At 48.0% G+C, this 16,533-nt stretch overlaps 1 pseudogene; it reads right to left on the bottom strand.

Annotated features, from left to right (window-relative positions):
* Positions 1 to 14,868: 14,868 nt before the first annotated feature.
* On the bottom strand, positions 14,869 to 16,048 carry LOC101516638 (26S proteasome regulatory subunit 10B-like; annotated as a pseudogene).
* Positions 16,049 to 16,533: the final 485 nt, after the last annotated feature.

Below are 16,533 nucleotides of genomic sequence, written 5' to 3'. Positions count from 1 at the left end.
AGGAATCAGGTAGCAGGTGACACAGAGTGAGGTCGTGGAGGTGCCTCAGTCAGGGGCTTCCCTATGGACTGCAGGCATGCTACCCTCCTGGCACCCAGGAGCCTCCATAAGCCAGGAAGTGCCCTGAACCCTATGCTTTAAGAATTTCTCCAAGAGGTCTTCTAGCAAGTAGGTGATTGGTTATTAACTCAATCAGCAGCCTTTCTTCCCTCCCTTCATTATTACTTGGTCTTTCTAGAGACCAGGCCCTGTCCTAAGCTGGCCAAAGCCCACCAAGAGTCCCTTCATCAGAACAAAAGTCACTCTTGTCACTCAAGGATTTCCATGAATTTCATTTTAAAAAAATATTTGAAAGGCAGAGTGACACACAGAGAGGAATGTCCCACCTAATGGGACACAAATGGCCATTAGATGTCCCATCTAATGGCCACAAATGACCAAGACTGGGCAAAGCCAAAACCATAAACTCTATCCATGTCTCCCACATGGTTGCAGGGGCCCAAGCACTTAGGCTATCTCCTGATGCTTTTCCAGGCACATTACAGGAAGCTAGATTAGAAGTGGAGCCGATGCCCACCTGGGATGCTGGTATTGTAGGGATAGGCTTAACTCCCTGTGCCACAACACCAACCTCACTGTTTTTTATTCTCTCAGTAATTTCTGTGAACTTTCCATAGTAAAACCAATTCAATATTTGCTAGAAGTATTTTCTGAGCTAACGCAACGGATCAGACTAAATTGGATTTATGCAAAGCGGAGATCTTGCCAGTATCCAGTTTTAGGAATGCAAGAAACCAGGGTATACAGACAGAGTAGTGTTAGGGCAAGGACATCAGTGTGGCCCCAGATCTGTTCTTCCTGGACCACAAAGATAGTGTCTGGCTCCGAAAAACAGGGGAGGCCTCTAAGTGGGGAAAGGTCATGTTGGTGGGGAGCATTTCGGTTGCTGTACCTACACTGGAGAGCTCAAAAGGGTCTAACACAACGTGGCCTACTCCTATCTAAGACCATGAACACCAGGTTTGTTTGGCATTCGCAATTGTAGGTGGAAAGGGATCCATTGGTTGCCTGCTCCCCAGTGGCCAACTTCCTGTTAATGCATGTACTGGCAGGCAGCAGGCGAGGCCTCAAGTAGCTGAGTCCCTGCCACCTCCGTGGGAGATCTGGGTTGAACTCTCTGCTTCTACAGTCAGCCTGGACTTGTCTCTGGTGTCTTGGGTGTTTAAGGAGTAAATCTGTGGATAGATAATCTCCCTCTGAGTCTGTCTCTGTCTCTTTCATAAAAATAATATTTTTGTTGTTGTTTGTTTTTTTTAAGCAGCCAGACAATTGTTGGTTGATCTTTCTGAGATCTTAGCAGAATTTGTTCAAATGTGCTTACAACTGGAAACTTGGGATGATATGGGATTTGTGAACACTGAAAAATGTAATGACAAAACAAGCTATCTGGGGGGCCAAGAACAGGCATCTTGTATGGGCACTGGTTGGTGTCCTAGCTGCTCCACTTCCCAACCAGCTCCCTGCTTGTGGCCTGGGAAAGTAGAGGAGAATGACCAAGTCCTTGGGACACTGTACCAATGTTTGATATCAGAAAAAAGCTCATGGCTTCTGGCTTCAGACTACAGCTCAGCTGTGGCTGTTTTGGCCATTTGGGGAGTGAACCAGCAGATGGAGGATCTTTTTCTCTGTCTCTCCTTTTCTCTGTAAATCTGCCTTTCCAAAAAAATTTAACAAATCCCTTTTTTAAAAAAAAGCTATTTGGAAAATTATCTATACACACATGCCCCATGACTGTTATCCTTGCTATACAGTTGTTGTGGGAGATGCTGACTGTGAACCGGCTTGAAACACTTTATGGAGTTCTCCTGTTGACATTGCTTTTGTAATCTACATGATTCACACAGGGGAAATTACCTTTGTTTTCTTCATTCATGAGAGTTGGTTCTGAATAACATTTAGTTTCCAAAAACCCCAGTAAAGAGAATGGGCTACATACCCTTTGGATATTTTTGGCAACTGAGTTGCAGTTTGGGAGTGACAAAGCCAGACTCCTGAGCCTTCTCCTAAGCCCATCTTTGCACTTGGTTATCAATTCCAGTCTTGGGAAACAATTATTACCCATATCTGATCACTCCACTATCAGATGGGCCTCATGCTCCCCTCACACTGCTACCCGCAGACGATGTCAGTGTGCTTTGGCTTGTCTCTAACAGCAATCCTGTTCGGTTGTGGATGTTGTTCAGGGTGCATATTGTGAAATGTGTATTTGGTCTTCCTCTTTTCTTCTCTTCCCTTGGCATGCAGCTCCTGAAATCCTCAGAATCTCCATGCTCATGAGTTGACATGCTCGTGTGTTGGCTGGCAGCCCTTAGGCAGCTCCAGTCTCCAGGTCATTGGAATGACTAATGGAAAGTCTCAGTGGGTTGGCACTCTCAATCCCAACTCCCAACCTCTGGGAGAGGACAAGAAGCCAAAGGTTAACCTGGTCACCAGTGGTCAAAGACTTAATCAATCATGCCTATGCAACAGACTTATCTAAGCCCCAGTAAGTTGGGATCAGAGACTCCAGATAGGAGGTGTTTGGCAGGAGGCATCTCCCACAAGGGGACAGATGTGCCACATCCCTTCCTACCTGCCTTGCTTCCTACTTGCTTTGTATTTGGTTCACTTTTTATGGAGCTTCTTAAGAGGAAGAAATAACTTTGTTAGCAATAAAGCTCAGTGGGTTCTTTCCTTGGCTTAGTATAGAAATAAAAAGCCAGGACTCATTTACAGACAGAGGAGCAATTTTATTTGCAAAGTGAACAAGTGAGCATGGAAAGAAGGAAGAGGAAAGCACCTCCCAGGAAGGATCAGGAAGATGGGGTGCCTCCTGAAAGGAGAGAGACACTGAGGTTTCAGGAAGTGTTTTGGATTTTTAAGGGTTCCCTGATCCCTCCTTGTCTAGGTAGGAACCTGCAGAAGACCTTCCCCATTGGGAAGGTCTCCAACCAATCAGGAAGAGGCTGGGCAATTCCTGTGTTGCCCACTTGAAGGTGTTATTTTCCTGGTCACCTGGTGAGGGACAAACAGGGACAGTGAGATGGTGACCCAGGGAGAATGGGCTCACGAGGTTTGCCCCTGAACCTCACACAAGATTTTAGCAGACCTGGACATTCTTAGGTTTACTTCAGTTTGCAGTTTGGAAGTTACAGGTTGAGATCTGGTGGCCCCCTTGTCTGTTCTGTGTGGAGCTGGTTCCTGTGAGTATGCAGGAACAAGCACGGGGAAGCCAGAAAGCAGAGAGAGGAAAAACAAAACAGAACAGTGAGGCTGAATTCGATCAACTCCCTCAGGAGCCCCAATCTCTAAGGGGATGTCCCCAAGGACCCAGAGACCTCCCACGGGCCCCACCTCCTCATCACCACAACCAGGTCAAGTTTCCACCCTCAGACCACCAGCAATTAACACACTGACATTTAAACACATGCACGAGTTCTGCAGGGACGGTTCCTGCTGAAGCCACAATGCTTGCCCTGTATTGATGTCTTCATCGTTACTCTCTGTGACATTGCAGATGGCGAACCTCTATGTGTCAATAGAGTAGTTCCTGACTTCTGTGAGCTTCTGGAGCACATTAGCTGGACACAAAGAAGAAGCCGTGTTTCCAGCCGCCTGGTCAGAAGTACTGGCTTTCTAGTGGCATCTGAGACAGGTTGCAGTCCCGGGGACTGAGTGGGATCTGACATATCCCTGGGTTGACAGTATCTGTTGCAGAAGCCCTGGCTTGGTGTATGGGGAAACCCACACATCAGATGTCACAAGTGCACTGAGAAAATGAGTCTGTTCATCCCATGTTCTCAGAACTAGGCTAGCTAGACTGGCTTCTATCCCTGATCTCATGGCCTCTTAGCCATTCCATGACCTGACCTGCCTCTCAGCTAACATGCCATGTCCTGCCTTGAGTCTGGTTGTGCAGGAAGTTTCCCTGTCCTGCAGCAGGGCAGTCCCAAGTGCCATCTCTTCTGATGGCACTAATTACTGCCCAGCTCAGAAGAGTTCTCGGAAAAACTATACACTTGGGACACATCAGTGGCTGCCTGACACTGCCCCTTTAGGGATGTGTGGCTGGGACCCTGAAGCTTTGTGCGCATGGCCCAGACTTCTCCTCCTCCAGAAAGTGGACAGTGGGTGACACCCAGCTGACTGTCAACAATGCTGCCTTTGTTATCCAGGTTTTGGTCATCTGCTGAGGGCTTCGTGGGCGCGTGGCGGTGAGTCAGTTCTCAGGGTTGGGGGAAGGACAGAACACTTTTCTCTCATCTTCCTCCACCACCAACTCCCAGCCTGAAAGTAACCACTGTGCTACCAGATAATCCCGAACAGTGGCAGCGACTTGCCTGCGCCTCAGGGTGACCTCCCCCGCTCCCTCCTTGTGCCAGCCTCCCCCCCAGGCCAACAATCCCCGCCAGGCCCCTGTGCAACTAATGTTCCCTTAGGTTTTTTAATTATTTTTTTTTCTCACTTTACACAAATGACAGAGAGAGAGAAATTTTCCATACACCGATTCACTCTGAAATGCCTACAACTGGTGGGGCTGGGCCTGGCAAAAGGTAGGCATTGAGAATTCTATGCAGCTCTCCCTCCTGGGTGTCAGGCTCCGAGGTACTTGCATGCACTGCCTTAACCATCACGTTCCCTGTCTTTACATAGTAAGCATTTTCCCCCTGGGAACATTATTTAGGTTTTGGGAGGGGGGATTTCAATGTTTTTCTTAACATAAAATACTTAAAGTACATATCAAGAAACATTAGCCTGTGTTTAATGTACAACACTCATTGGTTCCCAAATGGCAGTTTATTTCTAGCCTTTCTCCTTTCTGCCTTTGCTTTTCTACTTTAACTATGGTAAAACACACCCAATGGAAAATGTGCCATCTTTCCCCACATAGTGCCAAAGGCAATTTGTGAAAAATTAGAGCGTGACTTGATGAAGAAGAGAAGGACAGACTATATCTGGGATTTTTGCATCACAGACTGCTGGTGCCAGAGACCGAAGTCAAACTCTTCAGGCAATGGTCTACAAGTGGGCAAGCGTATGAGACCAAGGGCAAGGCTTGCAGGCAAGGGCCCAGTTAGGTAACAGTTCAAGGCCACAGGACCGTATGCTTTAAGATATCCTTGAGACAGTCACGTACTGACTTCCGTATGTGAACTCACACTGTTGTTTGCTAAACATCAAGACCATCAGGTATTGGCTGGTTAAAATCAATATGGGGGCCCAGTGCAACGGCTTGGTGGCTGAATCCTTGCCCTGCATGCGCCAGGATCCTATAAACGTATTGTTTGATGTCCTCACTGCTTCACTTCCCATCCAGCAGTAGAGGATGGGACCCTATACCCATGTGGGAAACCCGGAAGAAGCTTCTGGCTCCTGGCTATTGCAGCCATTTGGGGAGTGAACTAGTGGACAGAAGGCTTTTCTCTCCTTCTATCTGTAAATCTACCTTTCCGATAAAATTAAATAGTTTAGAACAGCAACAACAACAAAACAATATGGGGCGTAGCCATCAATGTTTGCGCCACATCAAGTCCTGTCATTTGACTCCCCAAACAGTTTAATAAAAGACAGACAGAGAGCTTTCCAGGTCAGCCTCCTTCCTCAGAGAACTTCCCTCCAGCCACCCGCTTTCATAGCCTTTATCTGTGTCTACCTCATTTCTTGTTTTCTCAATTGCCTGTTGCGCCTTCTCCAACGCTGTTCATTCCACGGCACAGAGTTTAGCAAGTATTTAGTACATTTATTTGTTGCATAGCTATCACTACCATCAACGGCCAGAGCTTTCTTTTGTCATTATTAATCTTTTGTGTGTGTGTGTGTGTGTGTGTGTGTGGTGGGGGTGGGGGTGCGATTTTGGGTCCACAACAAAACCAAACAGAAAGCACAGAGAATCCCACGTATTCCTTGTCCCCACACTTCCCTGACCCCTTCTGTCACCCTCAACCACAGCGCTATACTTGCAGGTGTAGGACCTACAATAACAGGCCATCATCACCACCTAACATTCCAGAAAACTATCATCTTGTGAAACTGAAAACCACACCTGTTGGACAACAGCTCCCACTGCTGTTCCCCAACTCCCGCAGCCCCCATTCCTCAGCCTGGCCCTGTCGTTCTGATGACTATAGGTGTCTCACGTAAGTGGCCTCACACAGCTCTTGCCCTCTGGGGTGCGACTCTGTAGAACCCGTTTCATCTTGGGCAAGCTCCTCAGGGTTCATTCCCGGTATGACCTGTGCTAGAACATCCTTCTCTTCAGACCCTTGTTTGCACATGGCATCTTTTGCTTCCGTGGTCAACAACAGGCTGGACACCTGGGTTGCCTCCACCTTTGAGTGATTGTGAATAACATGAGCCTGGATGTGGAAACCTCTTTGAGATCCTGCTGCTTTCAATTCTTGCAGTTACATAGGCAGAAGTGGAACTGTAGCATCACAGGATAATTCAGTTAGCAACTTGCAGAGGAATTCACACAAACGCTGCTTCCCACGGCAGCTTTGCATTCTCCATTCCTGCTCCCTGTGGCAAGGGCTCGTGTCTCTCCATCCTCCTCACCTGATTCCCACCTCATGATGATTTGTTGACGCTCTTTCTCATGGCAGCCAGCCTATGAGTGTGCACTGGACACTCACTGCTGAAGCTTGTGCAAAGCCTGATTGCTTTAGGCTCATTTCTTTGAGGTCCTAAGCAGGCACTTTACCGCCACCCCCTGCACTTTCTCTTTTTCTTTTCTTTTTTTTTTTCTTTTAATTATTTATTATTTTACTTCATTAATTACATTGTATTATGTGACACAGTTACATAGGTACTTGGGTTCTCCCCACCCCTCCCCAAACCCTCCCACCATGGTGGATTCCTCCACCTTGTTGCATAACCACAGCTCAAGTTCAGTTGAGATTCCCCCATTGCAAGCGTATACCAAACATAGAGTCCAGCATCTTATTGTCCAGTCAAGTTCAACGGCTTCTTAGGTATACCCTCTCTGGTCTGAAGACAGAGCCAGCAGAGTATCATCCCAGTCAATTGAAAGTTCCAACATACCATCAGCAAAAATTTACATCATTATGGAATTAATTGACATAGTAATGAGTAACCAATATGTTAAAAGTAAATGCGAGTTCCCAGCCACCTTCTGTGACCACCTCACCTACACTTCCGTTTTAGTTTATACACAACATATAACATTCATAACATAACATGTTATACATAACATCATATCATCTTAAATTAAGGCAAACATGTGGTATTTAACCTTTTGGGATCTGCACTTTCTCTTTTTCCTGCTGCTGTGCACAACAGGGGCGTGCTCTTGCTCTAATGGAAGGATAAGGGAGCTGAAAATCTGTAAGTGGGAGGACAGTTCACCATCAGAGACCTCTGGCCCTCCAAGAGGGCCTGTGATGGTCCCTCCATTTCCCCAGCTGACCAAGGCACTCCCTCCCTCAGCCCATCCCTTCCCCGCTGAAGAGCAGCTTCCCAGGAAGAGTCTCCTTTTGGCTGACCGAGGGCGCTGAGTATCTTTCTGGCTTGTGTGTCACAAGGGCGTGAAGCTGGTGCTGGAGAGTGAGTGAGTCAGGGAGCAGTGAGGAAAGAACTGCATCTATGAGACGAAAGATGTGCTGAGAATGCAAACCAACACACCAGGGCTCTGGAAATCACACTGAAGCTAGGGGCGCTGTTTCTCCTCTGTCTGCAGGCAGTCAGGGGTCCAAAGGAAGAATGGGAGGAGGAGTTCCCAGGAGGAGCTGCGTCTTTGGTGATTCCTCTCGCCCGCCCCAGGCGGGGTAAGGCAGGAGGGCTGCCCTTGCAAGTGTGGCGGGTCCTTTCCGAGGCCCGCCACGAGGGGGCGCCGCGCTCCTATGTTCAGATCGCCCTTTGGACACCCACGGAGGCCGCCGGCCCTTTTCCGGATCCCAGCTGGGCCTCGGGGCGTCAGACGTGCAGACCTGGGAGCCCAGCTGAGTCAGGCAGCAACACATCCGCCTGGGATGGAGGAGTGCGGACGGCGGGGACCTGGATGGCGACCCCTCAGCAGCCGAGGGTCGTTGTGTGGCTGCCTGCCGTGAGCCTGAGGTGGGAGGAGACCCTCCTTGGGCGGGGTGTGCAGGCCCGGGCTCCTCAGTCACAATTCGCCACATGATGTTTGAGCTAAAAGGAAAACGAGCGTGCTCATCGACTTGGCCTTCCTCTGTGGTACTTCCTAAAAACGGAGAGCTGCGTGGGGGGCACAGGAAGCCGGCTTCAAGGAGCCCACGCGGGTCTGCTGAGGCAGGCCCGGGCGTGGCCCCCCGTTCTCGTCCTGTGGCCGAGCAGGCGCTGCCTTGGGGTTCCTGGGATATGATGCTCATAGCAGCGCCCGCCAGCCTCTGTGCCAGTCCCTGGGCCTCGCCGGGGCAGGAATGCCAGTTTGCCCTCCTCCCCCAGAGGTTCTGCCCAGGGTCTCCCCCTTTCCCCCCCTCCCGGCCTCCACTCGCCGCTCCCGCCGCCTGGGCCCCTCAGCCTTGTCCTGGCTGCAGCTGAGTCCTGCGGCGTGGAACAGGAAGATGAAAAATCGCTCAGTGCTGCCCGGTGACAGCTGAAGCGAAGACACTCGGAACAAAAAAGCTCACTTTGGAGGACTTGGTGCTGACACCAGTTGGTGATTGGGAGAGAGGTTCCTGGCTCCCGCTTGGTCGGACACAAACGGTGTCTTTTTGTTATTTTAAGATTTACTTACTTATTTGAAAGGCAGACTCACAGAAAGAGATCTTCCATCTGTTGGTTCACTCCCCAGATGGCCGCAACAGCTGGGTCTGGGCCAGGCTGAAGAGCCAGGAGCTTCTTCAAGGTCTCCCACATAAGTGGCAGGGGCCCACACACTTGGGCCCTCTTCTGCTTTCCCTGGCACATCAGCAGGGAGGTGGATCAGAAGTAGAACAGCTGGGACTAGATCCAGTGCCCATATGGGATGCTGGCATCATAAGCAATGGCACCTGCTGTGCCACAGCGCTGCCCCCCCCCATGGTATCTTTAAGGCACACAACTGTGCACTCTACAGCCTTTCTCTCTCTCTCTCTCTCTCCCTCCCTCCCTCCCTTGCTCCCTAATTTCCCATTAGCTTAATTCTAATGCTAATTGCTGAGTGCTTGGTTTGCAGGCCCTGGCTATCTGCATCAGGTCTGTGTGGAGTTCTGGTGCGGCTGCCTGTAGTTACTTGCTGCTGGACCTTCCTCCATAACCCAGCTATCCGGGACAACCTCTTGGCAGAGTGTTCTGGAGCCTGTCCTTAGAAGGACCACACTGCCCTCCCCCAAGAAAGGTGGACACACACCACGGAATGAATGGTAGCCAGCAGACAGCACCGGGCAGTACAGGGGCCAGGGATGAGGGAAGGGGAAACAGGTCACTATGGCCCAGGCTCCAGACCATAGGCTTGTGTGGCTGGGGTCAAGGCGTTCACAGACACTGGTGTGGGAGGCTGCTATAATGAGGAACAAGATCAGATGCTCACCCAGCTGTCCCAACAGGCAGGAGCTGGGTCTCCTCACTGGTCATGGCTCAGAACAGGCGTGGTGAGAGGTGGGATTCCAGTGCACATGGTGGGGACAACACCTGCATTCAGACCTGGTACATGCTTAGGTGGAACTGCCTCCGAGACACTGGTTGTCAATGACTGGTGTCTATTCTGGTTGGTCAGTGCCTCTGCAACATCAGAAAAATCCGATGTCCATCACCTTGTTTAAGAGCCAGAATTCCCAGCAGCCTGACTGGATCTGAACTGACTGTAAACCCTCGGTAGACTATAAGAGGCACTACCAGCATCCAACACACCATGGGTGCTCAATGGCACAAGTGGGTGCTTGTAATATTGAGCTCAAGTATCTATCAGTTTGTTCCTGAGCTTTCCTCTTTGAGCCTCTGTTGGGGACCAATGCACCTCACTAAAGTAGGCTCTTTCTGGTGACCTTGCTGGTTCAGAAGTAGCTGTTTTGCTGAACATGTACCATATGCCAGGCTTTGGAAATACATGCCAATATCTGAAGCAACTTATACATTAAACCCATGAGTTGTCTGGGGGGCAGAGCCTAGGGCTATGGAAGTGCATGGCAGAGGGGAGGAGTTCCCTCCTGGAGGAGGTGCCATTTCAGCAGACTTGAATTCAGTGGAGAAAGGGAAAGTGCATGGGAGGTGAGGAGATGAGTAATGTGGGTGAGTAGCATTAGCACAGACACCAACAGCCAGGGAGTAAGTGTGTCGCTGTGGACACAGTGAGGATCTGAGGTGTGACACCCAGGTGCCTGTGTGCCTGTAACTCCAGGCAGCAGAATCGACCAGAAGCTCCCAGTGCGTGCCAAAGCCAAGCTTGCCCAAGGCAGGGAACCCCTCTGCTTGGGTTCAAGCACTCCACCTTGACGCCCCCTGCCATAGCCTTGGGCGTTTCTAGGCCTCAGCTCTCACACTCTTCTTCCTTGGGGGTCAGATTCATGTCACAGTCAGCAACTCTCCTAGCCTCTTCCCACTCCCTCCCATGAGGCCCCAGGTGGATCCCTTGCTCAATGACTCCATCCTTACTGGCTGCGTTCTTCTGGGAGGACCTGCGCTAACACCTAGGGCTCCCAGGGAGGGAAAGGCGAGGATCAGATGATCCCCCCAAAAGATCTGACTGGCTGTAAGGTGGAGGATTTGACAGGAATAGACCAAAAGTGGGACAGAGGGGCTCATTAGGAAGTGACTGTAGTGATCCAAGTGAACTGGGTTAGACTAGACAGTAGGAGAGAGAGTTCAAAAATGTATAAAACATTTGGAAAGAATAAGAGATGGCATTTGTTGATGGGTTGATTGAACATGGAATGTGAGGGAAGGAAGATTTGAAGACAATCCTAGAATCCTGCTTCTGTGACAAGGAGGACAAGGTCAGAGGTAAGATGTTGTTTCTGCATCTATTAAGGGAAAAGCACAACATGTGGCCAATGGGAGGAGGAGCTCTGTAGCTGCTTGGGCTCATGGCTTCCTCACTTCCTTGGGGACCATCTACCACCATTTTCTGGAGTTCAGCTCACCCAACAGCCACAGGTCTGTTCATCTAGCCACACAGGCCCTCAGACACCAGGCAGACCCCTCTGGAAAGGAAGAGTACCCATACCAAGGAGTCAGTGAGTTCATCAGTCTCTGTTTATTTAATGATGTTGTGAGTACCTGATGGCCCTTGAACAAACAGCTCCAAGGCTGGGATAATTAATGGCACAAATAGAGTGTGGGCTGTGGATGTTGGTAAATTCTTCAAGTGAACTTTGCCCGGTTCGCAGAGGCCAGCCCACCTTCCTCAGAGACCCACAGCAACAGAGTGAAGAGTAGCCTCACCTTTGCCCACATCCTACATGCCTGGGACCTGTGTAAACGAATGGATGGTACTGGTATGGTAAGAACTAGAAGGGTGACAAGCATCCTGGAAGACTGGAGCAGGCCAGATGCGATAAGGGTCCTTGTGAGAGCAAGTCAAGGAGTGTGGAGAGAAGAGTGGATGTGGTGACAGAAGTAAGAAAGGACTTCACAGGGAAGGGGCTGTGAGCCAGGACATGCCAATAGCCCTGGAAGTTGTTGAAGACAAGGGAACACACTGTCTTTCAGAGCTTCCAGAAGGAATACCGCCTGCCAACACCTTGCTTCAGCCCAAGGCAACTGATGTCAAGAATCTGAGCTCAGAACTCTGAAAAAGAAGATACACTGGTGTTGTTTTAAGCAAGCAAGTCGGTGGTGAGTCATCACAACTGTAACAGGAAACCAATGCGCACACCAACTGTACCATCTCACCTTTTCAAAAGAACAGCAAGAAGCAGACGTAGAAACCTCACATGCATGGGGATCCTTCAGAAAGCTTAGGGAAAACAAAATGAACAGATACATTTAGTTTGGTGTAAAATTGTCAGAAGAAAGTACTGATGAAATGTACAATGGACAGGTGCCATATCTGTGTTAGCTTGGCATCCTTTCAGTAAATACCTTTCCTGGTTTTAGAAACATTCAGGTCAGCACTTCATTCCCAGGATCTCATGTAGTTGGAGTCCAAGCATGTGATGCACCAATCAGACACACCTGAGGGACCCTTTCCTGGGAATGGGGCGTACTCAGCAGAGCTCCTATTATCTCAATGTCTTGGCAGTGTTGTTCCATCTCAAAACCCAAACTCTGTACCTAGCCATGCAAGGAACATGACCCGTGACTCTGTTTCTTTGGTGTAAAGCTTTCAGACCTGAAATCTGGCCTTCCTAGAGTTTGTGTGAGTCACAGCATACCCTTTCATTAACTGGCCTGCCATTTGATCTCAGCCTCTGGATTCTTCCAGTGGAGAACTGTGACTGCTGCATGGCCTCCTGGCGTGGTTGCAGCCTATCTATCTATCTGACTGCTGGAAGGTGAAGTACTCGGTGTTTCCAGCCAGGCTGGATTATGCAGAAAGATTGGGAAATGGGAGCCAAAGGGCATGTCAGTTCCCCAGTCCAGCTGTAGAGCATCAGGCTGACCACAGAGCAGCTGGGTCTCTTTAAGCCTGGAGTGGCCATGGGGCAGCCCATGCCAAGAGTAAGCAAGAAAGAATAAGCAGTTCTTACTGCAGGTGGGCTGCAGGGGGCCTTCATAGGTTGGATGAGGGTGACCAGAGTGGTCTTCCTCATATGCGGGTGACAGATGTCCTAGAAGCATCTTTCAGAGTCAATTTTTCCCTCCCCTTCTATCTTCCCTTCCCCTCCCCACTCCTGCATCTGGCTGAGGGGCCAGATGTATGCTGAGCCTAGACACATGTTCCGCTTCCAGGAGCTCGTGCTCAGCCCGCAGCCCTGTCGATGACAGATGCACCTTCTTCCTCAGATCAGCTTCACATGAGGTCATCCTTTCCCTCTGGGTTCCATCAGCAAGAGTCCTTAGTGTTTCTGAGTCACTTGACAGTTCATAAGCACTTAGAAGCTAGAAACACTGCGAGAATGGCTCTGCGAAGGAGGTTTCAGCCACAGGCTTACAGGAGAAAGCTCTTGACTCTGAGCCAAGAATCGTTGACCAGGACATTTAATCTTACAGAGGAGTTAGAGAATTTAGGTGCATGAAAGAAGCGGAAGCTGCTGGTAGATGTTGAAGCAGGCGTAGGGCTGCTAGAGACCATGGGATCGAACCCATGGCTCTACATACCTCCACACTCCCCATGAGAAGCAAGTAAGGTAGAGTCATCTAATAGATGGCTTTCCTTGTATTGATGCTGGTCCTATCTGGGGAGCGGCTATCTGGTGACCAAATCCTGAAATCTACCTGTAAGCTTTAGTATTATTATTATTCCTTTGGCTTAAGGCAAGACTTTTCTCAGTCCCCAAATCATTAGGAAGATAAAGTTAAAAACTTGTCAATGATCTATTATTTAATCATCAATATATACCTATGTAACCAGGTTTTTCACAATAACCCTTCAGCAGCATACTTTCCTAAGAAACAAATTTCATTTCTGTGAAGAGGAGGAGGGCTACGGGCACTAACTGCTGGAAAGGATGGGGAAGAAGGAAGCCCTTTGAGAAGACAGCTGCTAAGCTGTCATCCTGAGGATCCTCTTCCCGCTCCTTCCTTCATCGTGTGTGCTTGCTTGACTACCCTTGGCTGTGTAACCCCAGAGAATGTTTGCCCTGGGCCTGACCTTACTAATTAAAAGTTCAAGTAGATTTCTGATAGAAACCAAGATTGCCCCCCTCCCCCCAGTGCAGTCCAGAGGCCGGTGGCTCGTGTTTGTTGTGCTTTGCTGACAAGGCTGCAATAAATGAAATTCATTGCTCATGTGGATACAGTGAGTCCTATCCAAACAGTAATTTCTGTTCAACACTTGTTTACCCTGAGTGCATGTTCATTTGCAGAGGTCTTTTTAAAAAAGTTCACCAGGGCCCGGCACAGTAGCTTAGTGGCTAAAGTCCTCAACTTGCATGCATTGCAATCCCATATGGGCACTGATTCGTGTCCCGGCTGCTCTATTTTCCATCCAGCTTCCTTCTTGAGGCCTAAGAAAGCAGTCAAGAATAGCCCAAAGCCTTGGGATGCTGCACCCATGTGGGAGAGGAGATTCCTGGCTCCTGGCTTTGGATTGGCTCAGCTCTGGCTGTTGCAGCCACTTGGGGAGTGAGTCAGCAGAGGGAAGATATTTCTCTTTATAGTTCATTCTCTCTGTATATCTGCCTCTCCAATAAAAATAAATAAATCTTAAAAAGAAGAAAAAGTTCACCAGCCTGCATCCGACCTCCTGGTAGATGGACTAAACTACTTAGGAAAGAGAACACTACCTTTCCTGTCCTCCTGGGCCACCTCCCTCTTCTTTATGGCCACTAATTTGTCTTTGCAGGGAGAGTTCTGTGCCTTCCATTCCTAGAACAAGTGCAATGCTTTTCCAACACAGGGATTCTGTGCTCCCTCCTCCTCCTCCTCCTTCTTCTTCTTTTTAGAAAAGATAAGAATATATTTAGGAGAATTGAATCAAACATATTTTATTCAACTTTTAGCATGAGGAAAACAAATGATATCAAATAAGTCATAACAAATGTTCCCTCGTACTACTCCCAGACCACTTTCAATGTTTTACATAATGTTCACAGAGCAAATATGAAAAGCTTCAACATTCTTTTGTAACTCCTGCTGTAATTAATGCAACATTTATAACATACAAATTTCTTCTGTACAATCTTACAAGTTGAATCACTGAATTATATACAAATTTATTACTCATACGTATTTTATTCATACATTTTAATGAGATCATTGATTTTCCTTAACTTTGTTTTTACATTAAGCCAATACCTGTCATGCAGCCATCAACAACCTTACAGTAAGTTACACAGATTTGTAATCCAGTTTAGACTCTAGCTTCTTCGAATCAGCCATTTTTCTGACTGCTTTCGTGAAGCCTTCCTGTACTGCAAAATCATGATCAGCACGAAATGCACACATATCTGCTTCAGTACAAACATTTCTCAGGTCTGATCCATTAAAGCCATCTGAAAGCTTCACGATTGCCTCATAATTTATTTCCCCATGTTTTGTAATGGGACTTGCATGGATTTTCAATACATCTAATCTTGCTTATTCATTTGGTAAATCAATATATATTTTTTTTTATCTAATCTTCCTGACTGTGGCAAAACAGAACCGGGTGTATCTGGTCTGTTTGTGGCCAGGATCATTTTAACTCTATGCAGAATATCAAATCCATCCATTTGATCCAGTAACTCCATTAAAGTTCTCTGACTCTATCAGCTGAAGTCCCCTCACAAAACTGATGACCACCACTAGCATCTGTTTCATCCACAAAAATGATGCATGGCTGATGATCTCTGGCAAAATAAAACATTTTTGTGATCAATGTATTTGTACTTGTACCAATGTACAAAGTACATTGTAGACAAAGTACCGATGTACTTGTCCACAGTAGAACCAGATATGACCTTTAAGAAGTTACAATCCAGTTGACTAGCAACAGTCCATATAGCAAACAGCCTTTTGGAGGTATGATTCCTACACGCTGGAATAATTCTAGGTTTGTAAGAGGTAATTCTATTGCCTCTCTTAAATCTCGGATCTTGGAATAAGAAACATTCCAATCTTGGAATAAGAAACATTCCCAGGGTCCTCATGAGACATGTTGTAAACCAGTGGAACCACCTTTCTGGAAAAATACATCATGATAGTTAGTGTGATCATATCCAAAGCAACTCTTGTTCCTGGCTTCAGCTTACTTTTGTCAAACTGCCTATGACAATGCACAATGTATCTTGGTCCATTTGTAGCTTTAACAATGAATTTTCCTTGAGTTAATTGCTTAAGCACTTCATCCACAATCTGCCCAAAACTCTGTAAGGCCTTCAGATCATTTTCAGACTTCTCATATTGTTTGGCAAGTTCTTTTAATTGTTCCCTTAACTCCTTCAAATGGCCATCAATCTCCCTGTGCTCCATTCATTACCTTCTTGTGGTAGTCTTGAAGAGTCCACCATGATGAGGAGCCATCGCTCATAGGGAATGCCGGAAATGGCCATGGCCACCCAGTGCTCTATACTTCTTAAGGCAAGCTAAATGTTGTTCCCTCCCTTGTCCTCCGCAGACAGTGTCAGAGCTTGGTAGTCCCTGGTGCTGCCTGCAGGTGTTTGGGTGGGATGCCTTTGATAGAAAGAGCTTAACACACCCATCTGTCCACCTCACCCCACTGCTTCCTGCTGCTGTTCAGACCCTGCATGGTGTCCAGCCTCTACCTGGAATACTTGCTTTGCAGGATCTTAATTCCTAAAGTGAAAAGATTGCTGGAACAATCTGTAAAGATAACCAGTGATTTCTCTCCCATACTGGCCTCCGTTTAATTCCATGATGGCTGAACAGGAATGGGCGCGCACATTTGTTGTTTGTGTCTACTCTGGGTGACCCCAGTGCTTCCTGCTCTCCAGGAAGCAGGATGCAGTCACTCTTCAATAATCTATAAAATACCAAGAATCACCTACTTGTCAT

The sequence above is a fragment of the Ochotona princeps genome, chromosome 10 (assembly GCF_030435755.1).
Source record: "Ochotona princeps isolate mOchPri1 chromosome 10, mOchPri1.hap1, whole genome shotgun sequence".
NCBI lineage: Eukaryota > Metazoa > Chordata > Mammalia > Lagomorpha > Ochotonidae > Ochotona > Ochotona princeps.
This window is presented reverse-complemented; position numbering and strand designations above follow the sequence as displayed.